This window comes from Thalassophryne amazonica, chromosome 19 (assembly GCF_902500255.1).
Source record: "Thalassophryne amazonica chromosome 19, fThaAma1.1, whole genome shotgun sequence".
NCBI lineage: Eukaryota > Metazoa > Chordata > Actinopteri > Batrachoidiformes > Batrachoididae > Thalassophryne > Thalassophryne amazonica.
The window spans coordinates 68540538-68554650 of record NC_047121.1 but is presented as its reverse complement, the minus strand read 5'-3'; the positions used below and the strand labels follow the sequence as shown (position 1 = coordinate 68554650).

Sequence of the window (14113 nt, the reverse complement as noted above, 5' to 3'; positions counted from 1 at the left end):
TTCTTCCTGTTAAAAGGGAGTTTTTCCTTCCCACTGTCGCCAAGTGCTTGCTCACAGGGGGTCGTTTTGACAGTTGGGGTTTTTCTGTAATTATTGTATGGCCTTGCCTTACAATATAAAGCGCCTTGGGGCAACTGTTTGTTGTGATTTGGCGCTATATAAATAAAATTGATTGACTGATTGATTAGTTGAGCTGTTAGGAAAATTAACAACTCAGCAACTCACATTTTTATGGATATTTGTAATAAAATACCCCCCCCCCCCCCCCCAAAAAAAAATATATATATATCTGCAGCCACTCACCAATCACAGCTCTATGCTCAGGTCAGCCACAACCAAAGGTGTCACTCAAAGCGGCCACACACCTAATTATGCATAACTTTATGGCTTAAGATATCTTAAACTAAGATGTTAAAAAAATCACCATGCATGGGGAAATTAGATGTAAACCCGAATACACAAATTAATCACATAGATTAAGTAGTGTAAACTCAAAGCCGTAAAGTTCAACTTATTTAAATATTCCAAGTTACACAAACTTGAAATATTTAAGTAAGTAAAATATTTTTGCGCATTGGGTCAGAGGCCAAAAGTGCGTGCGCATTTTGTTTGTTTTTTGGTACCAGGCTGTAAACATGTTCATTTCTGCTCACAGTGTAAATATCATAATTTGTAGAGATAAGTGACAGGGTGTTGAATCTATCGACAACATAATTATGTTCTTGATTGCAACTAATGTTCGTGAGCTCACTGTGCTGATCACGTGGTATTTTATTTTTATCGTTTTCATTATGCATTCTAACAAACAGGTATTTCTACTTGTTAGATATAAACAAAGTATTCAGAGGACATTTAGAACAGAAGATGTATTTATGCTCTACGTCTCAGACGTCTAATTCTTTTTATTTTTAGAGTTGAATCTCTCGGCAACAGGCAGATATAAAGACGGGTTCGATTGTCAGATGTATCTCCTGTCCTCGGTATTAATTCTTCAAAACCTATATTGTGTTGGTCAGACGGGTCTCGCTCAGAGAAATAACGAGCTCCTGTCCGTCTGCTGTGCACGCTTGTCTTATTCAAATGAAGAAACTTGATTTGATATCTACAGACAGAAACTCAATGTGAGGCTCCTCCTGTCCTCTTGTTATCTGCAAATTAAATTTCCCTCTCATGGATTGCATTTCACGGTTCACAGACTCATTTGGCAGTAAGGGCCCGTTGAGGTATGAGATGGTTGAAAATGTCCATTCAGAATGTTCTGTCCACTCTGGAGTCAGGCTGGCTTTGCACCATTCAACTCTGAATAATTTGAAGAAGGCTTTGTGCAGCTTTTTAACAAACGTCAAGTACAGCCTGTGGAGTTGGAAGTTCTTATCGGCCAGAAGGACAAATGGAATGAAAATGTATGATTTTTTTTTTTTTTTCTGCCTGGTTTTTGCAGAAGTAATGAATGTACTTTATTAAGAACCAGACAAGGTTCTGGTTTTTGGCTTTACAGAAATAGAATTGATTCAAGATTTGATGCACATTCATAGTGAACTCAAAGGGCTCAAAATAAAACCTGTTGATCAAATCAATCAGTTTGTATCACATATACGGTTTGATAGGCTGTGAGAGGTTGAACTTACAAGGTTTTAATGATGTTGGCAGAACCGCATGACATCTTTTGATGAAGCAAGTGTGAACAGCAGCAGCACAGCGACAAATCAGGTTTATGTAGAAAATGTACTCAGAGATGCTCAGCGACCACAAAAATAGACACGCACAGAAGTCAAGTGCTGCAGATGTGGTGAGGGAGACAGCTAGGTACTGGGTGTGACATCTGGACAGTAGAAGGAAGACAAGGAGAATTGGTGGTGGAACGAAGATGTCCAGGAAGGCATTAGGAGAAAGAGGTTGGCAAAAAAGTTTTGGGATAATCGGAAAGATGAAGAAAGTAGACAGGAGTACAAGGAGATGCGGCACAAGGCGAAAAGAGAAGTGGCAAAAACAAAGGAAAAGGCATATTGCAAGCAGTACAAGAAGTTGAATAGTAAGGAAGGAGAAAAGGACTTGTACAGATTGGACAGATAAAGGGACAGAGCTCTAAAGGATGTGCAGCAGGTTAGGGGTTAAAAGATGCAGATGGTAGTGTGCTGAAGCAAGGAGTGTGTGCTGAGAAAGTGGAGGGAATATTTTGAGGAGCTGATGAATGAAGAAAATGACAGCGAGACAAGGCTGGATGATGTGGTGAGAGTAAATCAGGAAGTACAAGAGATTAGTCAAGATGAAGTGAGGGCAACTGTGAAGACTGGAAAGGCAGTTGGTCCAGATGACATTCCAGTGGAGGCATGGAAATGTCTAGGAGAGATGGCAGTGGAGTTTCTAACCAGATTGTTTAATAAAATCTTGGAAAGTGAGAGGATATCTGAGGAGTGGAGACAAATGGAGTGTGCTGGTTCCTGTTTTTATGAACAGGGGTGATGTGCAGAGCTGTAGTAACTACAGAGACATAAAGTTGATCAGCCACAGCATGAAGTTATGGGAAAGAGTAGTAGAAGCTAGGCTTAGAAAACAGGTGAAGATCTGTGAGCAGCAATATGATTTCATGCCAAGAAAGAGCACGACAGATGCAGTGTTTGCTCTGAGAATACTGTTGGAGAACTATAGAGAAGGCCAGAAAGAGTTACATTGTGTGTTTGTGGATTTAGAGAAAGCTTATGACAGGGTGTCAAGAGAAGAGTTGTGGTATTGTATGAGGAAGTCTGGAGTGGCAGAGAAGTATTTTAGGTTAGTACAGGACATGTACAAGGATAGTGTGACAGCGGTGAGATGCGCAGAAGGAATGACAGACTCATTCTAAGTGGAGGTGGGGTTACACTAAGGATCAGCTCTGAGTCCTTTCTTGTTTGCAGTGGTGATGGACAGGTTGACGGATGACATCAGACAGGTGTCCCCATGGGCTATGATGTTTGCGAATGACATTGTGATCTGTATTGAGAGCAGAGAGCAATTTGAGTCTAGTCTGGAGAGATGGAGATATGCTCTGGAGAGAAGGGGAATGAAAGTCAGTAGAAGGAAGACTGAGTACATGTGTGTGAATGAGAGGGAGCCCAGTGGAATAGTGCAGTTACAAGGAGTAGAAGTGGTGAAAGTAGATGAGTTTAAATATTTGGGGTCAACTGTTCAAAGTAATGGAGAGTGTGGTAGAGAGGTGAAGAAGAGAGTGCAGGCAGGGTGGAGTGGGTGGAGAAAGGTGGCAGGAGTGATTTATGAGTGAAGGGGAAAGTATGCAAGACAGTAATGAGACGAGCTATGTTGGACGGCTTAGAGACAGTGGCACTAACAAAAAGACAGCAGGCAGAGTTGAAGATGTTGAGCTTCTCTTTGAGAGTAACGCGAATGGGCAGGATTAGGAATGAACATATCAGAGGGACAGCTCAGGTGGAACGGTTTGGAGACAAAGAGAGAGAGATGAGATTGAGATGGTTTGGACATGTGCAGAGGAGGGACCCAGGGTATATAGGGAGAAGGATGCTGAGGATGGAGCCACCAGGCAGGAGGAGAAGAGGGAGACCAAAGAGGAGGTTTATGGATGTGCTGAGGGAGGACATGCAGGTGGTTGGTGTGACAGAGGAAGATACAGAGGACAGGGTGAGATGGAAACAATTGATCTGCTGTGGCAGAAAGTAGAGAAGATTTTTTTGTTTTGTATTTGGTAGATGCAAAAGTTTGGGCACACTTAAGCTTTTATGCATTTTAATTTTTATATGTCAAATAAAAAGTTCATGCTTCTTAATGCTAAAATTTCTGAAATTATGCCCTGCAAACTTCCAGTGAAAACAAATCTCTACAATGAAAAGATATAATGATATGCTATGATACCCTCAGCCATATGAGCATAAAAATAAGAAACAGAATGTGACTTTTTGACCTCTTAAAATAGGTCAAGGTTAGCCATCTTTGAACTTCTCCAAGGTCTATGTCCCAAGAATACTCCCTGTGAATTTGAAGATCCTAGTGCTAATAGGACTGAACTTACACTGAGACAGACAGATGGACAGACAGCCATATTTGGGGCGTGGGGTCGAGGGATGTGGCTCCTAAAACACCCCTAGATTAAAGGTCCACTTTTGAAGACATTTTTTCAAACTACTACTACTTATGATAATAATAATAAATAATCATAATAATCACAATAATTTCAACAACTAACATGTTTAGAAAGAATTTAAATGTTAGGAAAATGTTAGAAAGAATTTAATTGTTGCATTTATAAACAATGTAGATTGTAAATTGTAAGTTTTACCGTTACACTGCTGTCAACAGTTAAACATGAGGTCAAGAAAGACTGTCTTTGTCTTTATTTTATTTTTTATAAAACAAGTATTTATGTTCATTGAAATCAAGAAAGACTGATTTTATTTCATATTTTACAGTTTATTTATTTATAGGAAATAGTTTTTAAGTTCAACTTAAAATATCAGGACATACATTGTTTATGTTACTGTTATTAATGCATTTCGAATAAAGTGAGTATTGCGAAAACTGGTTATCATTTTCATGTTGCAGTGGCAGGGGGTTGTTGTCGGCAGATGCTGAAAGTAACTAACAAAGTAACTAGTAATCTAACTTAGTTACTTTTAAAATTGAGTAATCAGTAAAGTAACTAAGCTACTTTTTCAAAGAATAATCAATAATCAGTAATTTGATTACTTTTTCAAAATAACTGTGACAGCACTGCTCCCTATATATCCTTCGTCCCTGTTCTGTACATATCTAAACTATCTCAATGTCGTCTCTGACCTCGTCTCCAAACCATCCTACCTGCGCTGTTCCTCTCTGTTCATTCCTAATTCTGTCCATCCTGTTCACTAGTAAAGAAAATAGCTTCTTCTTCAGGTCTGCCGACTGTCTTTATATCTTCTAGTTTAATGCATCAGTCTAGTTTAATGCATCAGTCATTCCAACTGCACATCTCACTACAGTCACTGCTGTCCTTCTACATATCCTTCACATCCTCACTTCTCTGCCACTCCAGAGTTCCTCATATAATGCCACAACTCTTGTCTTGGCACTCTGTCATAAGCTGGACTTCATTGACATCATTCAATGCAGTTCTCAAAAACTGAGTGGCTGTGCAAGGAGGGGGCTAGTGAGGGAAGCCATCAAGCCACCCATGATAACTCTGTAGAAGTTATGCACTTCTCTGGGCATGATTGTAGGAATTATACAAAGTGCAACTTGTGTTTGTTGCCTCACTGCTCACAACTTCAAGAAGACTGGAATGGAGCCTCGTTGAAATATTATTACCATTGCACAAATGACAGTCTGCTGTCCCATCATGCCTGAAGACCTCCAACGTAGTTCCCCTACCCAAGAAATCCCCCATAACCAGCCTCAATGACTACCAGCATGTTGCACTCACTGTCAGGATTTGGGTCTTGCCAGCGTTTATGTCTTGGTTCTGTGTTCTTCAGTTACTTTTGTTTATTCTGTTGTGGGGTTTTTGTTCTGTTTGGGTCTGTCTTTCCTGTCTGTCTCTGCTGGCTCTTGGTGGTGGGTGTTTCCCTCTGTCTGGCCACGCCCTCCTTCTGGTGTGTTCCACGCAGACCTGTTCTCTATCTGCACCTCATCACCTGGGTGTATTTAAGCTCTCCATTGTGCCTTACTCCCTCGCCAGATTGTAGCGCCTTGTGCCTCTTTCCAGCTCTGTTTATGTATTTCCTTGTCTTGCTTTGTTTGCCTCATCGTGTTTTTTGACTACCTGCCTGTGTACCTCGACCACGCCTAGCCTGATGTATTTGTTACTGTTGCTCTTTTTGGACTGCCTATCTGTGTACCAACCCCAGCCTGTTTACAGAGTAAACATCTTATCTCCACTGAGCTGTGTACCTGCGTCCTGCATTTGTGTCCAGCCCGTCAAACCTGATACTCACAATGTTAATGAAATGTTTTGAAAAACTGGTTAGAAGTCAAATCATGTCTTTCATAACCCCCACTCATGACCTGTATCAATAAACATACAAGACCAACAGGTCAACCAAGGATGCTGTGGCCGCTGCCCTCCACACCACGCTGACCCACCTGGAGCAACAGGGTAACTAACCCATCTTCTCTTAGTGGATTATAGTGCAGTATTCAACACCATCCTCCCTCATGGCCTCGCGAGGAAACTGATGAACCTCAGTCTACCTCATTCCACATGTTTTTGGATTAAGGACTTTCTGTCAGATCACTCACAGAGAGTCAGGATTGGCCCCCACAAATCCACAGCTCTCACACTCAGCACCGGTTCCCCTCAAGGCTGAGTACTGAGCCCACTTCTCTTCACCCTCTACACCTCTGACTGCACCCCTAACCACACCAGCAACACCTTCATTAAGTATGTGGACAACACCCAGTGGTGGGCATAGTTCCGCTAATCTTGTGGCCCAAGCAGAGGGTCACTGGCCCAAGCAGAGGGTCACTTCTTTGAGTCTGGTCTGCTTGAGGTTTCTTCCTCAGAGGGAGTTTTTCTTACCACTGCTGCTCTTGGGGTTAGTAAGGTTAGACTTTACTTGTGTGAAGCGCCTTGAGGCAACTCTGTTGTGATTTGGTGCTATATAAATTAAAATAAATTGAAATTGAACTAGGGCTGCTCGATTATGGAAAAAATCAGTATCACGATTATTTAGGTAAATACTGAAATCACGATTATTCAAACGATTATTTTATTTTTGTTACACAATGCATTTATTCAGCATTTTTCTCACTCTAAAAAAACAAAACAAAAAAATTGTTATAGACAATGTGTATAAAACATAAAAATGAATAAAATAAATATTAAAAATATCATATTATATATTATTTTTCTGTTTTCCTCTCCTTTCCCTGTTGTCACTGACCAGTTGGTCAGTGTCTTTGGACATCTCCCTGACTTGTGCTACTAGGACATAGTGCAGCTGCATTGTTTTTGTTTCAATTTATGTTCATTAGTTTGTGTTTTTGTCATCATTCCCTTGACCACGTCTCCTTATCTCATTTTGGAGAAATTTACAAGAAACAAAGTAAATAAACATAACCATACATAACCAAACAAAATAATAAATATAAAGTAACACTAAACAGTTTATATATATATATAAAAAAGGAAAAAAAACATGGAAAAACGATGGAAAAAAACGCCCGAAAAAACAAGTTATTTAAAGTTGAACTTTTGTGGTGTCTGAAAAAAGCTGTAGCTTTATTTGGTAAAAATAAAAAAGACTGAACCATTTACAAATTAAAGTGTTCACTCAGATCAACTGTGCTAAAAGGCTAAGCTAATGTTAGCCGATCAATAAACCTTCAGAGCAGTTCAGTAAACGTCATGTTTTATTTTTACATTATTCTCACCTCGATAAAGCTGCAGAACTAAACTCCGTTGGGCAAACTGGGACTTCGCATATATCCAAAAAGTGGGAGATTTCGGACTGAGTGGGTTTGCTCCATCACCCCGGCTGCCTGCCTCCGTCTGCCCAGGGATGATACCTGAAGGCCGGCTTCTCTGTGCGGGTCGGCCCGCTGTCGGCGTTTCGATCGATATCCCACCAAGTCGTCAGTCCTCCCTTGGTTGGCGTCACTCTGAAAAGTAGCTGGGAAAAAAAGCTTCTCCCCGCAGGGTGATGGGAGAATTGTTCTGCTGTTTTTTAAAGCTTTTTTTGGTTCAGGCGACGCAGATTCAAGAAGGCGATCGCTGAACTTTTTTCAGGTTGTGGAAACAGCCAGAGTGTGATGTAGCAATCCTGCCCCCTTGCCGCTTCCGAAGCGACGCGTCTGACATCATGCGTCTTGGGACACATTGACGGATTGACCTGATGAAAGGCCCTTAAATCGTTTCACTCGATTATACAAGTTTGGAGATTGTTTGATACAAATATCGATATCGCGATCGAAATTCGGTTAATTGCACAGCCCTAAATTGAACCACTAATTATTGAAGCTAACTTGTTTGTTACTAGATTAGCTTTTCAGTTAACTTCAGAAACCATCAGTGGACCAATTGGCTTCCGCTAAATTTAGTTCTGGTAACTTTTAGACCGCTAACGTTTATTTACATAGTTAGTAACTGTAAAAAAAACATTTATAAACCCTGTTGGCTCCTGTCTGCTACGTATTTTGCAGCAGTGAGGCAGCTGAGAGGAGCTGAGCTCAACTCTACTCCAGCAGAAGGGGCCTAGCTGCCAGGCTGCTACAAAAAAACAAGTGTTTTCCCTTTACACCATACAGCTGTCCAGCCAAGTCTGAAGTCCTCAAAAGGAACCATAAGTTTGACTTATGGTTTTGATTTATAAACCAAATGAATCCGGATAGTTTAACTACATTAATGTCAAGTCTGTCATTTGTACAAAGTGAAAATATAACACATACGAGGTCTGTTAGAAAAGTATCCGACCTTTTTATTTTTTGCAAAAACCTGATGGATTTGAATCACATGTGCTTGCATGAGCCAACCTTGAACCTTCGTGCGCATGCGTGAATTTTTTCATGCCTGTCGATTGCGTCATTTGGTGGTAAGCAGCCTTTGTGTGAGGACGGGTGTAGTCTCTCGTCGGATTTTCATTGCAAGGAAAATGGCGGAACAACTGGAGCAGCATGACTGCATCAAATTTTGCCAGAAACTGGGCGACAGCCAGCTGGAAACCGGGTGGCCGTAACCCCCCCTCTTTCTGGCTCCTTGGAGCACCCTTGTGTACATTTCAGTTGTCCCAGCCTGTTGTGTGGAAACATCTTGCTCTAAGTGTCCTCTTTAAAACCAATCTTATGATTAGTCAGTTTATATTCTTAATAAAATCTGTTTGGTTGCTGTTTCTGAGAGGATGATCTGAAAGTTCTTTTCCCTCTGAAGAGACAGTTTAGCTAAACAAGACCCGCGTTGCCTTTGTCGTGGAGGTCAAGTAGTGTAATTGTGTTTCAGGGCTGCAGAAAGACGGATGAGTCGTGTCTTTGTGTTGCATGCAGGAGTGTCATTGCAGAAAGGTCACTGCTAGTTGAGTCACCAGGAACTTTAAAAGATTCTCCAAACTGAGGATTTTTTCCTTCTGCGAGTGTGCAGGGAGACGTTAGATTAATGATGTTTTCACTCACAGTATTAACAGTTACTTGATATCAGTTGTGATATGATGCGTTCTTATACTTGGTACCGGCCTGTTGATGTGGAAACGGAACAAGCTATTGTGCGACGAGTGCCTGTGCCGCCGGTTTTGATGACATGAGAATCAATCCGTGTCATTTGATCGGTTTGTTTGTTTGTTTGTGATTATTTCACATCACACGGTGCTTTTTCAAAGGCTCCAGTAACGCTTTAACTTTGCAGACGAATGATGGGAAAATCATTTAATTCTTCAGGGTAAAAAAGGCTTTTGCAGCATTTTTTTTTTTTAAGGTTAATCTAATTACACCCGTGAACCTCAACACTCACAGGTGGAGCGGACATGATTAGCTTTTAATCACTTAAGTGAATAAGAAATAATAAGATGTTATAATTGATTAATGCTGAACCTAATGAGGACTGTTAACATAGCAGAGTGAATAAGAAGCTGGCCTGTCAATATGTAGATCTGTGTTTGAATCCTTCTCATGCTACCTGTCTGGGTCCGTGGGCAAGACACTTACCAGTAATCTGCATTTACCTTCAGTCCACCCAGCTTGCTGGGGATGTAACCTGTGTCTGACTGGCGTCCCATCCAATGGGTGTTATTAACTCTCATTACTTTCATGCTACAGAATCTGGCGATAAGTGCCGATGTTATGTCGAGCTGATCTCCCCGTAGCGCAAATTGACAGTTACGTATGCCAAGTTGAGCTCCCCGTCATCGACAGTATTTTGCTTTAAAGGCAGTGTGTACATGCAAGTCTTGACTTTTTTCAATTGAAAAGACACTTAATACTGTATTTTGATGTACAGACAAAACGTACGTGGGTTTTCTTCGGTAGTGGAGCTCATATCTCCGGGCGACCGTGTCCCATTGAGATGAGCTCTACCGCCTAATTGCGCATGCACACCTCACCCATCAAGTTCAGCTCAGGCACCGAAGAAAAAGTAGAGATGTGCATGCACAGTTGCGCGGTACAGAGATGTAGATAAACTCGACATGCACACATGCGCAGTTGCACGGTGGAGATCCTCTCGTCAGGTAGATCATCTCATCGGCACACCAGCATCGAGTGTGTTGCAGGACTTACTTCCTAATCAGGACTCATACTTTGTTTGAGCGTCAGAAAACAAAGCACACAGAACTTAAATTCTACCTTTAGTCAATGTCTTTATCTCTGTTTCTTGTCTTTTGTTTGCAGTAATTTGCAGGTTAATGAGAAGATTCTTTAAATGGTGATACATTCTTGGAATCAACAGCAATCTGAGTAAAAGTAGTTTGTAAATTATGCATCAGAAGAGTGGTTGACAAACCCCTGCCCTGGACCTCCTTACACTGCAGATGACTTTCTTATCTACCCACATTTCATTGTGTTTTTAGTTGATTAAAAATTACAGACAGCAACCCATTGCTCATGTTGCTCAACATGTTGCTCAAATGTGACCAGAGTAGGTCACATTTCTATAATAATAATAATAATAATAACAATGATGATGATGATAATTTATATAAGGCATTCCCAGGAATCAAAGCACTAAACAAAATTAACTCTAATAATAAAAGAATTAATGCCAATAATAAAATTACACTACACCAATGCACAAAAATCCCCCCAAAATAAAATAAAGTGGGCCAACAGTCTGTGTTCATCTGATGATTTCGTTTGTGCAAACTACACCAAATAACATCTAGAAGAAGAACAGTCCTTATGTTAAACATCACAAGCTGAGGGCTTCCTGCATAAATACACCGTTCACTTCTCCGTGTTCCTATGGGCCATCAATCTGTGTCCAGCTAACAATTTCTTTTGTCCAGACTGCATCTAATAATATCCAGTATGTGGTCCAATGCATATTAATTTGCCCATCTACTTTGTTTTTGGAATTTAAAAGTCCTCATGTTAAGTAACAGCACAGGCTGTCGTGTGCACATGTGCTACACTGAGTTTCTGTTTGTTGTTAAACTAACCTGTGAAACACCAGAGGTGTCAAGTAACGAAGTACAAATACTTCGTTACTGTACTTAAGTACACTTTTTAGGTATCTATACTTTACTCCATTACTTATTTTTCTGCCTACTTCTGACTTCTACTTATTACATTTTCACACAAGTATCTGTACTTTCTATTCCTTACATTTTTAAAACAAACAGCCTTGTTACTCTTGGCTTCAGCGCCGGTGGATGTGCGCTGACGCCTCAGCGCACATCTACCGGAAGCTCGAGGCGTCAGCGTAGTTCCACCGGCGCGGCTTTACCGAGGTGCCAGCACGGATTTATCTGACCATGGGTCCGAAGAAGGCACTGACGGCGGAGGAGGGAGACGATATCAAGAAGTCCCTGGACTTTTTGTCTGAGGAAATCTCTGTTGTTAAAATGCAGCAGAAATCCATTATGGAGCTGGTGGAAGAAGTGAAGGCTCTCCGGATCCAGAATGCAGAGAAAGACCGGCGTCTGGTGCACCTGGAGAACCGTGTTGCGGAGTTGGAACAGTACACAAGGATGAACGACGTTTTTATTACAGGAATTCATATTAAAATTCGATCCTACGCACGGGCGGTGTCAGAAGACAGCGGAGGGGAGGCCAGTGAGCAGGAGGCCAGCTCAGTGGAACAACAGGTGGCTGACTTCCTGCAATCTAAAGGTATTCAAATGGACTGTAATAACATTGAAGCGTGCCACCCCCTGCCCAGGAGAGAGGATGGAGACAAGCGAGCAGTTATAATGAGGTTTGTCAACAGAACACATAAAATGGCATTGTTAAAACAGGGATGGAAACTCAAAGGAACAAACGTATTCATCAATGAACATCTGACCAAAAGAAACGCAGACATCGCCAGGAAAGCTCATCTCTTAAAAAAATCAGGGAAAAATTCAACAGACATGGACATCCAACTGCAAAACATTCATCAAACTGAACGGAACACCAGAACAAGCAAAGGTTATGGTAATCAGGAACATCGAGGATCTGGACAAATACGACCAATAAGGTATGAGGACACAAACACATCACAACACCATGACACAGACCAGAGGAACCTATTCATCTACTACCTATTCATCTACATCTGGAGACAAGAAGGATATAACTCAAAGGATTGCTGATCATGGAGAAGTAGAACTGAGAACATTTAAATACACAGACCACAATGTACTGGACTTGGAGCACGATATAGACCCGGACAATAATTTCTTCTCAAATATTAATGACAGTTGTTGCTATTATACAGATGAACAGTTTAATCGGATCATTAAAACAGATAACAAATTATCAATAATCCATTTCAACAGCAGAAGTCTGTATGCAAACTTTAACATTAAAGAATATTTAAGTCAATTTAAAAAAAATATTTAACATAATTGCTATATCAGAAACATGGATCAATGAAGATAAAGGAATGGATTTTGAACCAATCGAAGCAGTGGTTCGCAGATTGAAGCAATGCTTCGACCTATTGTTTCGTTTATTCTTTCTTTCTTTCGCTTAATTTTCCCCCGCTAAAACCCTAAAGAGCATACTTCTGTGAGTATTATTTACCTTTTCTATGTTAAACCAACCTGTTATGGTCTTCTGAAACAGTTGATAGATGTATTTTATAACTTAATAACAGGAGCGACGCTAACGCGTTAGCATGTCTATGGCATTTTCAATGTTAAAAGTTCGGGTGCATTTATTTTCAAATTGTAATATTTCTTAAGTTTATTTTTGTTTATATATTAATAGTCTAATGATAATTATTATATACAATTTCAGAGAAAGAGACAAAAAGAACCTGAATAGAAACACAACAGAAAATAAAATATAAAAGCAACTAACAATGAACATACATACAGAAATAAATGTTTCCTGTGAACACCTAGTGACTCTTACACCTCCATTTCATCCCTGTTTTATTTAAGTTTAATGACAGTTTGTTTCAGTCAAACCATATTTTCAGTGTGTTAATTTCTTCAGTTATTTCCTCCAGAACTTTCTGCCAAACTAGAAAACTGCTGCATCCTAGTAAGAGCAGAATACTACTGGAATGAATCTGAATAAGGAAAGTTGTTTTTTTTTCTCTCACTAAATGGATGCTGCACTCACTGCAGTTTATTGTCTGGAATAGTCCCAGATTGCATTTCAGAGCTTCTAGAATTGAAACATTTTCGTGCAGGTGGTGTTGGGGGGTAATTTTGGGTTTGGGGTCTTGGGCCACATGTAGAACGAATCAGTTTTTAAATTAAGCTTTCAATTCATATAGTGGCATCTACCTTTTTTTTTTTTTTTTTTTAAGGTTATTTTATACTTTTATACTTTAAGTAGGTTTTGGAGCACATACTTTTTCACTTTTACTTGAGTAAAGAGGTCAAGTTGATACTTCAACTTTTACCAGAGTGTTTTTAAACTGCAGTATCTATACTTCTACTTAAGTAACAAATGTGTGTACTTTTGACACCACTGTGAAACACTGTTAAAAGTGGCTCCAGTGTAACTTATACTCTGGAAATGCATACATGGAAGCCCAAGGAAAATTTTGGGGAATCTTTTCAACGGAGTGTCATACATCATATGGACAAAGTAAGGAACCTTGGGGTAATTTTTGATCCCACGTGGTCCTTTGACCTCCATATTAGGGATATTTGTTGTGAAAGTGTAGTGACACGGACCCACAACAGGGGGCGCAAATGAACGGTCAATAGATGAGCCAAAAAGTAACAATTTAATGTTGTGAAGGTGCACAACGAATATACAAACAATCTCAGTATCTGATAACAGTCAATCCACAATGGTGACGTGTGGGCAGGCTCGAGGATAGAAGACATCCTTCCCGAGAAGAGCCGGAACCACACGATTTCCGCCGCCACCAAACCTGGTGAATACTGGAGGCGCCAAGTCCCGAATTCCCAGGTGATCACCGTCCCCGACTGTCGGATCTGGTACTCCATAGAAGTACGATATCTCGGCAACGAGGTGGAGATGACGTCTGGTCTTTATGGAGTGAGATGATGTAGAGTAGATGGGTGACAGCTGTCAAGAGATA

At 40.5% G+C, this 14113-nt stretch overlaps 1 protein-coding gene across 3 annotated transcripts in view; it reads left to right on the top strand.

The window, feature by feature from the left end:
- The window catches only part of bahd1 (bromo adjacent homology domain containing 1), an 83706-nt gene that overhangs the window by 51661 nt on the left and 17932 nt on the right, over positions 1 to 14113 (top strand). The gene's annotated exons all lie outside the window — the stretch shown is intronic.